Source organism: Thalassophryne amazonica, chromosome 12 (genome assembly GCF_902500255.1).
Source record: "Thalassophryne amazonica chromosome 12, fThaAma1.1, whole genome shotgun sequence".
In the NCBI taxonomy this organism is placed as follows: Eukaryota; Metazoa; Chordata; class Actinopteri; order Batrachoidiformes; family Batrachoididae; genus Thalassophryne; species Thalassophryne amazonica.
The window spans coordinates 22,753,276-22,766,540 of record NC_047114.1 but is presented as its reverse complement, the minus strand read 5'-3'; positions in this window follow the sequence as shown (position 1 = coordinate 22,766,540).

Here is a 13,265-nt window from a genome sequence, read left to right as displayed (position 1 = left end):
AAAAATATAAATGACAAGATGATGGGTTGCATAAGTAATGAAACGCTTTGGTATAATACCTGTCTATATAATTCAGGAGATGAATGTATTGAGATGAATACATGAACATTTACAGGTTTTGACCGTTAAGTCAGAAAACACCCAAAAACAGTTTGAAAGGTCTGAATATTGCCCCCAAAAAGTTTTACCTCACTGTAAAGAGGTGAAAATGTTGTCCAGTTGTTAATTTTGCTCCAAACTCATCCAACTCCGAACTATTCTGAGCACTGCTGTTAGATATCATGGCAGTTACACATGAATATGTAATGATGTCTGAGCGGATGGGTGTCACGTGACGGTTAGGGGCCGAATATATGCGTGCGCGCACACACACACACACGCACATATATGCGCATGGTATTTTTAGCCTGCGTATATATTATGCGTATGTATTATTTTCAGACCATTTTAGTTCGGGTAAGATATGTGATCACCGTTCATAGCTTATCAAGCTATATGGTTTTATACCACTAAAACACTCTTGGCAGTGGTTTTAGACTCATTGAATGCAAGAATAATAAATTGTATTCATGTAATATTTGTAAGATAAAAGTTATGTTACATATTTCTGTCAAAGTCTAAGTTAATAACTTAAATAACGTTGAAAATGTTAACACATTAATATTTAATTGACATAGCATTTACGCTTCAAAAATGACAGTAGTTTTTAATCCAGTGAAGCAGGCAATTTTTTCTGTCATCCTGACAGTTATTTTTTTTCTCAACAGTTTCAGTATGATTGCATTATTTTTTCTTTTTAAACAATATAACATGTAATTGTCTTGTTTGAACAAGACCTAAACCTGGATTGATTGGTCAGACCTGCTGTTTTAAATAAAAAACTTTGTGAATAAGTTTCACTTTTCTTTCATTGGCACTCTGCCCCTAGAGCTTCTCTCTCTCTCTCTCTCTCTCTCTCTCTCTCTCTCTCTCTCTCTCTCTCTCTCTCTCGTCTGCTGTTTTTCAAACTCTGAGCTTTTTGGAGACCCAAAACCTTTCAGCTGTAAAATAAACCAAATTTCTGAATGTATCATCAGATACGGATACAGAAGGACCTGGATTAATGTCTGTTTTAACACAAGCCCCCCCCCCCCATCACATAGGATTTGAACATTGATGGAATGAAAATGTTTTCTATTAACAGAAACAAACTCATCATGTGATAACGCCTTTATAGCAAAATGTGTGCAGTTAATAGCTCCAATTACATTTGGGAAACTGACTCTGCAAAATGCTCTGTAATGTTGGGAATTTATTCAGATGATTGCATTCCACACAGCTTGTGGCTCGGTGCAAGGTTGACTGGCAGACTCCTGACCGATCAGCCCGCTCACACTGGAATGCCCCTGATGCCAAGAAGCCCAGCATGGTCAGCACCTGAGTGGGCACACTCAGCCACTGGATCCGCATTGTATTGCGCTCTGGGCTGACGGCAGTTCTGTGCGCAACTCCAGTCACGGTGGCCTTGGTAATCGAAATTGGTTTCAGAGCAAATTATCCTCATTTGGAAGTAAATCCTCGTGTTCCCTGAATACATGGTCACGTAGGATTGCACCATTTGCAAGGTCCTCTAACCCCACTGTTAGTGCCATTTTTGCGCATCACTTTGTGCATGCTTTTATATCCATCCATATAATTGCAAACACGTGGGTGTGTTAAATGTTCATCAGTGTGTCTCTGATGTGCACATCGCTCCGATGTCTTGTTTTCACACTATTAACAGTTCCCTGCGTCACCTGTACATGTTGGAGATGGCACAATAGCTGTATAAATGTGCGTGCGTCAGCCAGGATTTTTGTGTGACGCACCGCACATTTCCACACTCATCACTTTTGATACATCTGCATGTGGATGTGGAGACGGGCGTACGCCAGGTTTTTGTGCATAAACACGCTTTAAACATGAGGCCTCAGATCTCCCGTCATTCTAAAACATTGTTCTTGTGTAAGACCTGTAACAAGGTTTGTGTTGACATTTCTGAAGACAAACCAGTTGTCTCAGTGGGTTCACTGGCACAGAATAATCTGGCTGTTGATCAAAACCTGACGTTTGACAAAAAACGTCTCAGCAAAGTGACCAGTTAACAGGTTTGACGATTCAGGCTGGATACTTCAAGTGTTGTGTTGTTCCACAAACCTATAATTTGTACCGTTTGAAGAAATAAATGTTTCTGTTTTAAAGGTTTGATGGTCTGGTGTGATCAGTGTTGGAAACTAGAATGGCTCTCAGTCAAGTGTACACCTCTATAAAGAGTCAACAATCACAAGTGTGTGTTCAAGACACACAAATATTCAGCGAATATTTTTTTCAACATAGGTATAAAATGAAAATGTAAAAAACAAAAATAGAAGTCTTATCTTACATTGTTCAGTAATTAATCAGTAATTCAGAAAACAAATCAGCAATCTTAGCACAGTCAGATTTTGAGAACTGTCTGCTCCATACAGATATATAGCGTGCCATGCTGTTTGTATTTCTTCATAATTAATTTAAAGTCTCCAAGACACATTCAATGACTTGGAAATTTTCATGTATCCATCCCCTGACTTGTCTGAAGAAAACTGGCAATAAAACTGATTATTTACAGATGTTATGCCGCAGCCGGGTCTGCTCTGTGTAAGCCTGATCCTGTCAGATCTCAGAAGCTAAGCTGTTAAAGTTGCTCCAATTTTAGTAAAAAAAAGGTGCAAATTGTTGATTGAGCTACTTGGATTAAAAAATGGAATAGTTTTGACTGACAGTGTTGAATGCTTGGTCTCTAAAGTAAAGGTCAAATAATGTTGATGTCCATTGAATTCTATGACATGTGACATATGTTACCCCATAACATGATAACTAAGCATGATACATGGTGCAAACTATTCCTTTTTGAAACCCTATTACCTCAACCAATAATTTGCATCACCTTTGAACAAAATTGGAGCAACTCTAACTTTTGACCCCTGTACAAACTGAAACTGAACTCGGTCACCATTCTTGTTGTTTTTATCCCATAACTCTATAGAAGTCCAAACTATACCTTTTTGGAATCTTTACAATCAGACAAATAATGTGGTATAATTTTCAATATGACTGGAGCATTTTTATATTTTGACCCTATGTAATTCTTCAGTTGACCCCTACGTGGCCACCTATTGAAAATTCGAGTGGCCCGTCGGTTTTTTCCAAAAGAGGAATATCTAAGGTGTACTTTTGCCAAATTTGGTGCTTGTATCACCATTTGAAGGATTCCTCTGTAAATATTCTATCTGCTGCACTAATGGGATTATTTCCTGCCTGGTTCTTTTTGTGTGGAGTTTGCACATTCTCCATGTGTCTGTGTGGGTTTCCTCCCACAATCTAAAACATTTATTTAGGTCCTGCTCCTGACCAAGTCAGTGTCTACAAGTCAGTTGGACTCTGGGTGCCGGACTGTGGCTGCCCATTGCTACCAGTGTGGTGAGTGTGTCTAGCTGTAATTAGGATGAGTTAAATGCAGAGATCAACATCCATTGTGTGTGTATATGTATGTATGTGTGTGTGTGTGTGTGTGTGTGTGTGTGTGTGTGTGTGTGTGTGTGTGTGTGTGTGTGTGTGTATATATATATTCTGTTTTGGAAAGGAGGTTCAGAAATGTGAGTCTTGTCGCTGAACTCAGTTGCTTTACCATGAGATGAGAAACTCTAGTTTTTGCTTTCAGAACGACTGATTGGAGTTAGCTTTATCAACACAGTAGGTTCACTCTGAGTTAAGAGTGTGCACAAAACTCAATGTTAATGGTGACGCCATATTGGGATTCACCATGGCAACCACACAAAAAGGTTACACAACACTGTTTCAGCTGCAACAGAGCAAGGAAGGTGGGAGAAAATTGCTGCCCAAGTCATTGAATTTGTTTAGTTTATTATTTATATTTAATATTTTCTGGTAATCACGATATTACAGGTGAAAACAGGTAGAATGAAACTAAATTATTTCATTTAGGTGCAATCCTGTGCCCAAAAAAGGATATGGAAGCAGCTGAAAATGAAATATGAGAATAAACTTCAGATTAGTAAGACTATGCCTTGAAAGATCTTTCATGGATATATATACGAGGTCTGTGATAAAAGTAACGGACCTTATTATTTTTTTCAAAAACCATATGGATTTGAATCACGTGTGATTACATCAGACATGCATGAACCCTCGTGGGCATGCAAGAGTTTTTTCACGCCTGTCGGTTACATCATTCGCCTGTGGGCAGTCTTTGAGTGAGGAGTCGCCCACCCTCTCGTCGTTTTTTCATTGTTTAGGAATGGCTCAGAGACTGCTACTTTGTTTGATCAAAATTTTTTCAAAACTGTAAGGCACAACTGAGTGGACACCATTCGATAAATTCAGCTGGTTTTCGGTAAAAATTTTAACGGCCGTGGGAAGTCCTTACACCGACAGAAACACCCCATAATCTCTCATCAGCCGTTAAACTTTTCACCAAAAACCAGCTTAATTTCTCGAATAGTGTCCACTCGGATATTCCTCACAGGTCCAGAAAAAATGTTGATAAAGCAACGCGCGCCGTCCGCAGCGGCTATTCAGACAAAGAGATTCCGACGGGCGGGGTGGAGCACTCCTCACTCAAGGCCTGCCCACAGGCGAATGACGTCACCAACATACGTGAAAAAACTCACGCATGTGCACGATGGTTCAAGCATGTCTGACGTAAAAACATATGAATCAAATCCATTTATTTTTTGAAAAAAATAAAAAGGGCCGCTTTTTTCATCACAGACCTCGTATATTTGTCCCAACAGATTCAGCTGTAAGACATATTCTGATGTACATCTGCATGTTGATTTGACACAAGTTTTACACTGGATGCCCTTTCTGACACAACTACATATTACACAGAAAATGGGCAGGGGTGATCTTGAAGCAGGAACTGTCTTCTCTGGAACTAAGTGCACTAACCACTTGACCACTGCACTTTCCTATCAAGTACTCCAAAGATTATGCCAAAACTTAGGACAAAGTCTACGAAGATATGATAGTCAACTTCACAGGATGACACAGCTGAATGAACAAGGAAGTGAAACAGTTATGTAAGATTCTGCTTTCTTGTTAGCACGTGTCAGCTTTTTAATCACTTCTATGCAGTCTGCGTATGGAATGGACTCTGCCGAGGGAACAGGCCCACTGACGGTGTGAGCAATGCTGGATGACCCCTGCATGTCACATAACCGCTTGGGTGGATTTCTCATCAAATATCAAATACATATTCTTTTGTTATTATGTCATGATTTTTTAATTTCCTGTTTTCTGGTTCTTCAGCTTTGTAAAAACCATGTAACTGTTAAGGCCCCATCATACATAGCAAAAATGTGCAGGAACCAGCCCGACACGGTAAATATTTCCATAATCGGACACAGTCAGTAGGGAAAGAGGCGTGGTCAGCTGTGTCACAACGCAGCCAGATTACCTCATCCACAACTGCACGATGGCATCCAAAGCGTATGTGGACAACAGGTAGATGAGACAGACTGATTGTTGTGCAAAAGCTTCAGATATCTGATATACTGCGGCTGATGACGCATGTGCAGTGAAGGCAGGGCGCACCGATTTTTAGGGGGGACCGTTTGGTCGGTGACACCAGAGTGGAAGGGAGCGCTGTGTTCCTCCCTTTGCACAGTGCCTGCACAGCCTTTAATAGCAGAGGGTCACCCCTTTGAGTCTGATCTGCTTGAGCTTTGTTCCTCAAATCATCAGAGGGAGTTTTTCCTTACCACTGTCACCTGTGTGCTTGCTCTAGGGGTTGGTAAGGTTCGACCTTGCTTGTGTGAAGCACCTTTGTTGTGATTTGGTGCGATATAAAATTAAATCAATTAAAATTTTAGCTTGACACACTTGAGTGTTTTCATTGAGCTTTTCCATTAGCTTTGAAGTCAACATTCTACACACCTGACGTGCCCACACAGAATTATAATCTTGACATGTGTTATCTGTGCTGTGACACCTTCCACTTCACATGGAATCCAAAGGTCTATGTGCCTGTTCATCTGTAGTAAACATTTGTGTGCTCAGCACGTGACAGAATGTTTGTTCTTGTGATCTTTTGGGTAGATGGACCTACCAATGCTCCTTATACTTTTAAGTGGTTACAGTGCTCATTATCACAGAGTTCACCCTCCATCTCTTCCTCATCTATTTCATTCATGATGATTGACATCAATGATTAACATTACTTTTAGCAGATGGGATGAGTTCATCAGTGAAATCACCTGCTGGAGTCAGTGGCTGCCAAGAAAACCTGCACCCTCTTGGCCCTTTCTGGAATGTCTTTGGACACCACTGGCTATTACATTATGTGACATCTGAAAGACTGAAAAACACCTTTGGCCCTCAGACTGTACAACTCCTCACTCAGGGGGAGGAGGAGTAACAAGAAGACAGAGATTGGCAATGAGAAGAACAGTAGTAGCCAATAAACCAGTATTGATCAGTATGTCTGGTATTTATATTTTATTTACAAACTGTTTTTCTTTTTTACTTTCACTTTTGATACTCTGTGTGCTTCTTCCCCTGTGTGCTGCTATACTATGCTGCTGAAACCTCAATTTCCCTGACGGAATCTTCCCAAGGGATCAATAAATTTCTATCTAATCTAATCTCTAATGTAATCTGTCCTGCTTGTTTCCTGTCTTGCTTGTTAAACTGCGACCCCTACAGGAAGTGGCTCGAGTAGCATATCATACTGGTGTAGTGTCAAAATTCATTAATTTAAAATATCTTACACATAGCCTGCCTAAAACTTTTGCATTGAACTCTGTACTGAAGGCCCCATGTAACCTAATGAGATAAGCAGCTCCATTAATAACCACACTGTTTCTGCCTGACCTTCCCTCCTATCTCCTGTACAGCAGAAACAATCTGTGATAACATTCAGTATTCAGCGAGAGTTTTTATGGGAAACTCGAAGTTTCATTTTACTGGAAAATGCATACGTGACTGTTTGCTGTACCCCTGCCTTTCTCTGAATGTACAACAGATCTCATGAGAAATGATGTGATTGCACACACATATTCAAAATCCTGCTGTTCAGACTTTTGACTATTGTGTGTCTTTGAGGCCTCGATTTAAAAGCCTGTTATTTAATGTTAATTTCCTTGACTTTATTTCCACAGTCTCAGATACTTTGACTTAAAATCATTTCTGCCTTAACACTGGTCTTACCAGATAGGCGCAAGTGACCTGTTACCAGTGTTGTGTGTTGGGGGGTGTGGCTGGATATTTTGGTGTTCTTTTCTTTTCTTTGCTCTTCAGGTGGCATGGAAACTGATTTGTCTGTGGAGAAGGTGCTGGCTGAAGAGTCCTCACCCTCATCAACATCATGTGTAGCACCTGTGACTGGTGCTCACATGCAACCTTAAAGACTTTCAGCTGAAGCAGATAATTGGATGGCGTTCTGCATTTAAGTCATGTGTGATTCAAGCAGAACTGCCGGGAACTCGACCTTGTGATGTTCGTTTGTGAGACGCTGAGGACCGCGCCTGGGTTTGACACATCGAGCCCGTGAAGCAAGGAAGGGTGAGGACACATGCTGTCAGCACACATCAAAGGTGATTAAGTGTTTGACTAATTGTTGATAGTAACTTGGTGTTTTGTTACACAGTATACTTGAATTGTGATGAGAATTGTGCAGCTTGCTTCTCACTGCTGTGGCGTGCGGATAATTGATCCTCCACCTGTTGTGAGAAGCTGCTCATTTGCATAAAGTTAAAAAAGATACAGACCTGAATGTGTTGCTGATAGCGTGTGTCTTTTGAAAGATTGTTGTAACTGCTGACTTACCTCACCTCTTCTTTGCTTCAGAGAGTCAGTTTGTCGTGTCCACCTGGGGGGTGTTTGGCGGTGGTAGTGGGTCCAGGAGCGCCGGGCTTTGATCCTTACGAGCGCTGGAGAGCGTGCCAACAGTCACTCCACCAGAAAGACGCTGTTTAGTTTGTACACATTGTTATGCACCAAAGAGGGTAAAAAATAAATTGTTTTGTTTTGGAACCGCTTTCTGGTTATTTTTAGCGCTGGGTTCTGTCAGACGCAGGTCCGCTCCTCAACCCGCGTCGACACATAACAGTAGTTCCCGGCCATTCCATAATGGACCCAGCGGCAGAAGCGGTTCCTTTTGCCGAAAAAGTTCAAGAACACTTGGAGAAAATATGGGAGCAATTACAGCATCTCGCAAACCAAATTAAACAAACAGACGCCCGTGTTACGGAGCTTGCAGCGCAAGCCGTTCTGCTTCCTGCTGCTCCAGCTGTGGCACCATCGATACCGGAGCAGATAACTCCATCACCCAGAGATTCGGTGTTCGAACCGATTATTTGTCATCCGGAGCCTTATGCGGGAGACGTCGAAGCCTGTGCTTCGTTTCTGATGCAATGTTCTCTGGTTTTTGCTCAGCGACCGGCTTCCTTCTCTTCTGATGGGAGCCGTGTTTCATATGTGACAAATTTGCTCCGAGGTGACGCCTTAGCTTGGGTCACAGCGTTGTGGAGTAACAACTCGCCGTTGTTAGGGTCCTTTAAGGATTTCTCCCGGGAGTTCCGACTGGTTTTTGACCATCCGGTGAAAACGAATACCGTTGCTCAACGGTTGCTGAATCTCAGGCAGGGGAGGCGGAGTGCGGCGGAGTGCGGCGGAGTATTCCGTGGACTTCCGGATTTTTTCTGCTCAGTCAGGTTGGAATGCCGCAGCTTTACGGGGCGTGTTTGTAGACGGGTTAAATGAGTCATTAAAAGACGAGCTGGCAGTCCGTGACGAGCCAAACGATTTAGATGAGCTAATATCGTTGGTGATTCGTCTAGATGATCGGATGAAGGAGCGTGGACGCGAGAGAGGGCGGCCATCGGAGCGGGTTTTTTCGTCTCGGGGCTTTCCCCGACACAGATCTGGGCCGCCTCTTCTTCGCCCCACTGAAGCTCCTCCGACGGGACCTCTGGCTCCTCCTGTTGACGAGCCCATGCAGCTCGGACGAGCAGAGATTACTGTATTGCCCCGACATGTAAGGGTCAAGAGAAATAATGGTGACGTATCTCCAAGTGTTCTGGGACAGGCAAAATAACACACATAAAAAAAAAAATAAAAAAAAATCTAGCACGGGTAAATGTTTTGTTTTCTTTAAATAGGGGTTATAATTGTATGGGAAGTCAGAGGCGTATCTGGTGGAGTGACTGTTAGGCGGTTAGAAGTCCGCCTGGGCTCACGTCATTGTTAATTTTTATGTGTTTTTAGGTATTTTCTGTTTGGGTTGTTGGGTCGTTTTATTTTCTTGTTTTTTATTTCTCTACATCCCTAACCCCAACCTCACTTGCCCCAAGACCGTTTGTCTTGTGGGTTGTGGGGTGGTGCAGGTTGGTCACGCTGAGCATTCTCAGAAGACCTCTGCACCTGGGGGGGGGGGGGGGGGGGGGGGGGGTTAGAGGCGTTTTTCTTGGTTTGGTTAGGGCCCGGTTCCACTCCAGCCTCGGTGAGCCTTTGTACCGTTCGTCATTGGTGTTGCCGGGGTGTGGTGCAGCGGAGACTTACCTCAGTCGGAGGGGTGGGCCGATCTGTTGCCGTTCGCCATTTCGGTAGTTCCACCCCTCCCAAGAGGCTGGGGTATGGTCGAGTTGGGGCACCGGACGTATTTCCAGTTCTCCGCTACACCTTGGGGTTGGAGCTGGGTTAGTTTTTTTCCTGTTCCCTTCTCCGGCTTAATGTTTTGAGCCGTTCGCCAAAGTTGAGCCGCCGAGGGGCTCTGGGAGGGACCCGGGGTCTTTCGGGGTGCCGGGGAGGGTAACAGGGTTTACGGTTGTTTTATATCCCCCCGGGGTTGTTTTTGGTAGTCCTCCGGGGTTGATTTTTGATTTTGTTTTGTTTCCTTCCGGGTTCCACCTCCAGGGTTGATGGGACGGTCCTCTGGGGGGGAATTGGCTTGGGGCCAACTAGCCAAGTGTGACCGGGTCTGGGGTTCCGGGGTTGTGGGGAGGGTACCTCCTGGGGTTGATGGTACGGTCCTCTGGGGGGCGCCGTTTGCTCCATGTACACCTGGGGACCTTTGTGGGATTATGGTTCTGGCTGTTCCTCCTGGAACTGGCGATGAAGGCCTTCTGGGGGGGGGTTGGGCTCTGCAGGTCATTCTGGGGGGGGTTGTTTGTTATTTTTGTTTTATGCATTTACGTTTGTATTGTGTTTTTGGGGCTGTGTTGGGTTTTTGCATTTGGGAGTTTTTCTTTTCTTCCCGGGGTTTTATGTTTTTTTCTGTGTGTTGAATTGTACTGGGGAATGTTTTGGGGCTTTTGTTGATGCCAGCCGGCCTTCCAGCTGCGGTGCCTGTCCTGCTGTCTGTGGTGGACCTTGGGAGCGTGGTGCTGTCTGCTTCCTGACGTGGACCCCGGAGGGAGGTGCTGTTCTCGGGCCTGGTCTGTTCGGTCGCCGGGAGGCTTCCCGTTGATGGGGGGGTACTGTTGTGTGTTGGGGGGTGTGGCTGGATATTTTGGTGTTCTTTTCTTTTCTTTGCTCTTCAGGTGGCATGGAAACTGATTTGTCTGTGGAGAAGGTGCTGGCTGAAGAGTCCTCACCCTCATCAACATCATGTGTAGCACCTGTGACTGGTGCTCACATGCAACCTTAAAGACTTTCAGCTGAAGCAGATAATTGGATGGCGTTCTGCATTTAAGTCATGTGTGATTCAAGCAGAACTGCCGGGAACTCGACCTTGTGATGTTCGTTTGTGAGACGCTGAGGACCGCGCCTGGGTTTGACACATCGAGCCCGTGAAGCAAGGAAGGGTGAGGACACATGCTGTCAGCACACATCAAAGGTGATTAAGTGTTTGACTAATTGTTGATAGTAACTTGGTGTTTTGTTACACAGTATACTTGAATTGTGATGAGAATTGTGCAGCTTGCTTCTCACTGCTGTGGCGTGCGGATAATTGATCCTCCACCTGTTGTGAGAAGCTGCTCATTTGCATAAAGTTAAAAAAGATACAGACCTGAATGTGTTGCTGATAGCGTGTGTCTTTTGAAAGATATTGTTGTAACTGCTGACTTACCTCACCTCTTCTTTGCTTCACAGAGAGTCAGTTTGTCGTGTCCACCTGGGGGGTGTTTGGCGGTGGTAGTGGGTCCAGGAGCGCTGGGCTTTGATCCTTACGAGCGCTGGAGAGCGTGCCAACAGTCACTCCACCAGAAAGACGCTGTTTAGTTTGTACACATTGTTATGCACCAAAGAGGGTAAAAAATAAATTGTTTTGTTTTGGAACCGCTTTCTGGTTATTTTTAGCGCTGGGTTCTGTCAGACGCAGGTCCGCTCCTCAACCCGCGTCGACACATAACAACCAGATCAAAATCAAATCTAAAGATATATGCTTGAGTATAAAATAAAATACACAAGTATAATCTATAATGTAAAGTTTATGTCAACTAGAGATGTGTGAACATGCTCACTGTGACACACCCTGGCTGCTCCTTAGTGGTCATAAAACAAAATACCTGAATTAGTAAATTAGTCAACCTCTGGACATACGATTGACAATTATGTCTTTCATACAACAACAATAATGAAATGAAAGTCCGGTTATTTATCCTTGATGATGTCAGAAAATAATCCTATTGTGATTTTGTTTTTAATTGATGTGTCACATATTGACCTCATAAGCACAACTCAACCATTCAGTGAGTTTTAGTGAAAGTTCATACAGTTGCACAACATAAGACGTGCATGAGGCCAATTATACTGATTAGACGTCTTCAACAAGAGATAACTGGACTTTTGTTTAATTTGTGCATCACACTGTATGATGCTGACATTGTAAAAGCAACTCCTCTGAAGCTGCATTAAGGATTTCAATGAAACGTCATAAAGAGCAGCACGTGTTGATGAATATTTATTTTATTATTTTTTTTAAACAACTTATGTGATTCTGTAATCAGCTCTCCACATTACAGAGTAAATGAAGCTCTTACGGAGAGTCGGGCGATCACCATACCGACAAATAAGCCCATGGCGAAGAGTCCTCCAACCTGGGCTTTGTGTTGGCTTGGTGTTTGCAGGCTACGAGGAGAGCGGTGCCACCAGCTTTGGGATGGTTGTTCAGCCACCACAGAGTCCGTATTCGTGTCATATTCCTCATCCTCTGAAGTCTCTGGGAGCTCTGCAGATTCACGCAAATTCTTGAATTCATTTGGAATATTTTGGACTCTCCTGAAGATCTCCTCCTCCTGTCTGCTCTCCAGCTGATCTTGGAGACTCTGTATCTCCTGTTTCAGAGCCTCCCTGCTGTTATTTAGCTCCTCGATTTGTTGGTGTTGATATGACAGTTCCAGCTTTTGTTTGTCAATTATTTCTTCTTTGTCAAAGAGTTCATCTACAAGATTGTGCAGTTCATTCTGCCGATGATCCAGAGACTTCTTCAGTGTTTCAATCTGTTGGTCCTTCTCCCTCAGAGAAACATGTTGTTCCTGATTTTTGTCCATCAGAGCAGATTTGTTTCTCTCAAATTCTTCTGTCTCCTTTTTCAGCCTTTGTATCTCTTTGTCCTTCTCCCTCTGACATGTGTTTTGTTCCTTAATATTCTTCATTAGATCAGAATTGTCCCTGTCCAATTTTTCTGCTTCATCCTTAAGCATTTCCATCGTTTTCTGATTTTCACTGAGAAGATGTTGTTTATGTGCACATTCTGCCGTGAGTTTGTCAACCTTTTCTTCCCAGAGTGTCTCAATGATCTCAAAATCCTTCACAGTGGTCCTCAGGGTTTTCATGTCCTCCTGCTGTCTTTTAAATTGATGCATAAGATCAGATATCTCAGCCCTGAGCTGTTGGATCTCTTGCTCCATATTATCCTCCAATTGAGGGACCCAAACCATGTCCTGAGACGGTCTGAAGGATTCGTGGTGGCTGCTGCTCAGCTTCATCAGAGCTCCTCCTTCAAACACTGTGTAGTCGCAAATTGTTTCAACTCCTGATGTGTAAATATCATCTGATTCCATTTCAAGTTTAGAGGCCTTCAAAATGTGGTTGGTACTCTCAGAGAGACGAAATGGTTATCCACCACCAGCAGCAGCAGAAGCAGGAAATTGTGTGTGTGTGTGTGTGTGTGTGTGTGTGTGTGTGTGTGTGTGTGTGCACAAGCATCATAAAGCAGACTGAGGTACAAAGCAGTATAAAAATATATATATATATATATATATATAAAAAAAATTGATTGATTACTGCCTCTTTGTGTTTTT